The following is a 5,499-nucleotide window of genomic DNA, read 5'->3' as shown; positions in this document are numbered from 1 at the left end:
TTTGACTCAATAAAAACTCTACATCTTACCACCACTCTTGATAATTGAACCATGAAGGTGTTTGATGCATGATTAGTCTTTGGAAGCTGTCAGAGTTTTTCTAAATAAGATGTCCAGTGTGGTAATGCAACAAGCTTATCTGATGGTTGCATGTTTATCACTCGGTCCTGTGATTCTCTCTCCCTCTCTTTCCAAATATGACCCTCTCGAGGGATCCTGTTTACAAATGGCTCCCACTCTCCAGACTTTTGATGCTGAAAAGCTCAGTGCTTGTTTTCCTGGCATCAGCAAGTGAAACCTTTCTCTCCACCTCTCCTCTCTGAATAATTTGCGAGAAGAGCTTTTTGTGGTGATGAAAAGTCTCTTGCAACCCAACGCTATAATTACACCTCAATTTGTCCATACTGCCATCCACCACAGTCTCTGATAAATAGGTTGTTTGAGTTTTGAGCTGTTATTTTAATGACCAACAGTCTCAGAGGAGATGTGAAGTGACTTTAAACACTTCGGAATCCTTGAAAGCGACTACTCCACATGCAGGATTCCTCCACAATTAATTGGGTAAATCATCTTCAGAAGCATGAGGGGATGCCATGACTCATTCAAATTGGCATTTTGTTTTTGCGTCATACACCACGAAACTGTTATTTATGTCGTCTACTAAAGATCCATTTTTAAAATGGATTGTTGAGAATGTTATGTTCTAAATAAAAGTTGTCAAAAGTAGTTGTGTGAACAAATTTATTCCATTTAAAAATATTTAATACATTTAATTACCATGAATGAAAGCCATCTATCTAATAGATGAGATAAAAGACTCGATGTGAAAGGACTGCTTACTCTGATGATCACACTGAGAATCAACAGCACTGTCTGCAGCTCTACACAACGTTTAGGCAACTGTACTCATTTTGTTAGTTGGACTGACCAAACCATGTATAAAACCATTCTCGGCACAGGAGCTCACATGATGTTTTCTCAGGAGCTGGAAGGCCAAACCATAGCTAAAAGGTCAAGGATTGTTGGACTTTGATTTAGCTCCATTTCAGTTGAGTGTGTAAGTAGGCAATCTGTGGCTGAAACGCTGGCCATAACAAGTTCTGCTCATTGCTATGAATTCACTTTGGAGTCAGTCTCTTTTTTTAAAATAGCTTAATTCAGCTTTTAGGCAGGGGTGCTTGAAGTATAGTTTGTGGGCCAAACAATTTTATCCTGAGCAAAATCAGCTTGCAGAAAGCGTACCCCAAAAAATCAAGCTACTATGTGAAAAATAAAACACTGAAGACAGTCAGTCAGTGCAACATTGATCCTGATCATAAACCCATTCAAGTTCACTTTTATGGCTTTTCAGGGAAAACAGTTAGACACACCTAGCACCAAGACAATTCTGTGCAACTACCAGATTATTATCAGATTTCTGTGTCCTTCATTCACGTTATCTAGTAGTCTTTGAGCCTCCTCAAAAGCATGTAAATGAAAAAGAATAGATAAGTCCATCATGGCATATTTGGCACATCAAGGAATAGATACATTTTTCATTTGAAAATGACATGATAGCTTTGCATGACTGATGCTTTCCAAAGAGTGCACAAAGAGACGGATTAGCAACCTTTATTTCCAGGATGATTTTCAAAGTGAGACCTTTAGACAAGTTGATGGCAGACAGTAATTTGTCTCAGAGCCGTTTATCATCTTTGTTTAGCTGTAACCAGTCCAACAGTAACAGTCATTTCCACATTCAGGCTGACTGTAGCTAAAGTGACAACACTGAAAGTACAGTTTATGGTTATACTGCATCATGTATAGATTTGGTTGTCTTGACAAAAGATCAGTGAATAAGGTTACAGATTCATGTCAAAGGAAGGGTAATACTGCCAGCCTTTTCTTGAGCTGAGGTTTTCTGATGCATGCTGGAGATTTTATTGGATGGCTGCTGTGTGCTTCAGCCAATGTAAGGCTGGGTCTATCATCTCTGTCAAAGCTCTGAGGGCCTCTGTCTGTATATTGATATTCAGGCCTGTGTGTTCTCGGCTCCCCTGGGTTTGCTGTGCATTCTCACTCTCTCTCTCTTTATCTGCCTGCATCTGTGTAGTGGTGTGACCCTGTCTTCTCCCTCACACCTCAACACACTGCATCAGCTTGAGCTTCTCATGTCTCCGCTGACATAGACCGGCTTCCACAGCAAGGCTTTTTCAGCCACAGGAACAGCAAACGTGAACTTCTGATGTCAACACATGTTCTCTCTCGTACCCACTAACTCTCTGGCCAGTTTCAGTGTGGTGGGATATGGCAGTATGTGTGTTGCCACTGTACAAGCCATATCAGCTGATGAAACTCTTTAACAGTGCTTTATTTGGGATCTGATGATGATTAAAATACTTCCACAATAATAAAAATAATTTATGTGTTATAAGTACTGTGTGACTTTATTCAAATGTATCATATCATTTAGTGACATACGCATTGTTGAGGCTACTCAAATATGAGTTTATGATGTTTTTCTCATATGGTGTGAGTATGATATTATAGAGACTGTCTGTCTGTGTGTCCTGTCAAGATTTCTGATGACCTGAACAGTGCAAGTAGAACATTCATAAAACACCCAGATCAGGATTTTCACATTCAGTGTGGCGGTGTGGACCAGAGCGGAAAGGAGATTATTTTAAGGCCAGAGTGAACACACACCGCTGTGAGATTATCTTCCGTCATCTTCCACCGTGAAACTAGAGGCCTTTGTCTTTATCTTCGTGTTTCCCGCCACAATTGGGAGCAGAAGCTTGTAGAGGAGAGAAAATTCAGGCCTGTGAGCTATTGGCACATAATGTTGGAGCGTTAGGGCTGAGGCTTAATCTGATATCTGAGAAGGGTTCAAACTAGATAGATCTCAGGCCCTTCACCATGTAAACTGTGTCATTAGTGCTCTCATATTCAGTCTACAGGTTAAAAAATGTTTAAAAATGGCTTTTGTTTAATTCCTGTTTCATCCTGCATTTTTTTCACATAAGCAGTTTTAAATATGAGATTGCAAAAAGGGTTATTCCCTGCTTAATTAATTAATGACCCAAAGCCTCACACACAAAAACATGTGTATTCAAAGTGTAAAAGTACATGAGGCAGTGATCAAATGAAATAATAAAGTTTGAGTTGACAGATGCCTCCTATTGTCATAATTCTGTTTTCTCCACCTTCACATGTTTTGTATGGTATCAAAGTGGGGGGAGAGTATCAGTAGCCAGTGTGTCAGTTTTGATTAGATGGTGCTGTGTTCTGTAAACAAGGAATACTATGATTCTGAATTCTCAAATAAAAGCAAAAGTTCATGAAGTATCTATGCTAGAACACATCTTATTCAAAAGCCTACAAAGTTTTTTGTTGATTAGATCCTAATCAGTTTCACATATATTCATCAAGCAGGAAACAAAACATTTGGACTTTTAAGTAGATATTAATTGGGCTTGTGGTGTGAATGATTGCCATGCTCTCGTAGAGCTGTCAGTATCCTGCATGATGCGCAGATGTGTGCACATATTGCAAATGTACAGTAAGTGAATGGTGGATGGTTACCTCCTGATGTCTTCTCCTCCACTACGGCTGTGTTGCTCTTTGCTAAATATTACTGAGCTATTTTTTACATTTGGCAATGAATATTGTAGGCCAGAATAACACAGTAATCAAATGTGTCATCTCTTCCCAAGCTAATTTAATCTAAAATGGTTTATTACTACTGATTATTTTGTACCTTTTGCAAAGTATATTACTGCAGTCGAATGTGAAACAGTCAGGATGAAAGTCATAACCTCCAAGTGTCAGGCGATGGTTCTCTGCCGGAAAATGGTGGATTCCTCCTTCTGTGTTGTGAGTGAGTTGCTGCCCCATTCCAGGAGTTCAAGTATTGAGTGTGAGATCGAGAGGCGGATTGGTGCAGTGTCAGCAGAAATATGGACTGTAGATGTGAGGAGGGGAGCTGATCCAGAAGACAAAAGCTTTCGATGTATGATCTACATTCCAACCCTCAGCTATGGTCATGAGCTTTGGGTGGTGACCAAAAGAATCAGATCATGGATACAAGTGGCCAAAATGGGTTTCTTTGCAGGGTGTCTGGGATTCCCCTTAGATATAGGGTAAGAAGCTCAGACATCCAGAGGGAGCTCGCTTTTTTTGGAGTAAGTTGAGGTGGTTCAGACATCCAAGCAGAATGCCTCCTGGGCCTGTTCTTGGTAAGAGGGATGTCTGGACTACCTTGCTTATCCGGCTGCCACTGCGACTCAGCCCCTGATCAAAGAAAATGAAAATAAAATAAAAATAAAAGGATTCGTAATGGATTTGCTCTCGATTAAATAGTGCCAATCCATATGAATGCAAATCCTTATACACACCATTACTTTATTGACATTACATGTATGAGGGGCTTCATTATGTGCCTTCAGCGAGAATGTTTCATCTGAACAGTTCACTTGTTGCTTTTTCCTGACATTCCTTCCTTGCAAAGTAACAAACAAAGCTAGATATTGACCAATTTCTGTAGATAAGGATTTAGCTGTCTGTTGCTAACCTTGGTATCTAAATTAAAACACACCGAAGCTACATGACAATATGAGCCTTACAATGATTTGCTGGAGGGCAGTTTTTTTAATAAGAAGCACTAAATAGTGCTAATAACATAGCAACAGATTTCATTACAGCTTCACCAGCACAGCAAATGACAGCGGGTCAGGAGACAGTGAGGCTCTTTTTGCTTGCATGACCACACATATTGAACCAGTCAGTTTACGGTAATGACACCGTTGAGGGTGGCATCCCTCTATTGTCACAGGGCCATAATATCCAGGGTCGACACAGTTATCTCCTGCTGGGGGGAAGTGGAGTAGAAGTGGAGCTAGAAATAAGCAAAACCTAAGAAACATTGTGTTACTCACTGCAATTAACTGCACTTCCAATGTTGATTCAGAAAAATAGAAGCCTTTAGTAGCCTTTGATGGATATGCTGCTTCAGGCCACAGAAAAGGTTTAAATTTATAGTAAAACGAAAGAGTGTCTTTATCTTCCATAATGTGACTTATTTATGAGTGGGTAGGGTTTTGTTTTTGATGACTTAAATCAAATACTTGAGATTTGATTGGATTGATAGTGAGTGTGACTGTAGAGTACCTATGTTGTTAGATCAGGAGGTAGAGGACACAGAAATTAATAAAGCAGACCTCATCAACTGAGGCTTTGCCAGCTGAGATACAAAAACACTGTTCTCTCCATGATAACACTCTGTTAGCTATGCCGACCGTGGGGTATTTATGAGAACTGACTACTGGGACTGCAAAATGGTGGCAATTCACTTAATAAAAACTGTTTACCGAGCACATATGCAAAAACAGTTGTCTAGCTCCTGGCTTTGTGTTGTGTAGCTTTTTTATGCTTTGGGAAAGTTTTACAAATATATATATATGTGTGTGTGTATATATATATGTATATATATATGTGTGTGTGTATATATATATATATATA

Source organism: Morone saxatilis, unplaced genomic scaffold (assembly GCF_004916995.1).
Source record: "Morone saxatilis isolate NCDOM2014 unplaced genomic scaffold, NCSU_SB_2.0 Contig5, whole genome shotgun sequence".
NCBI classification, from domain to species: domain Eukaryota; kingdom Metazoa; phylum Chordata; class Actinopteri; family Moronidae; genus Morone; species Morone saxatilis.
The sequence above is the reverse complement of the archived record's forward strand: the minus strand, read 5'-3'. Positions refer to the sequence as shown.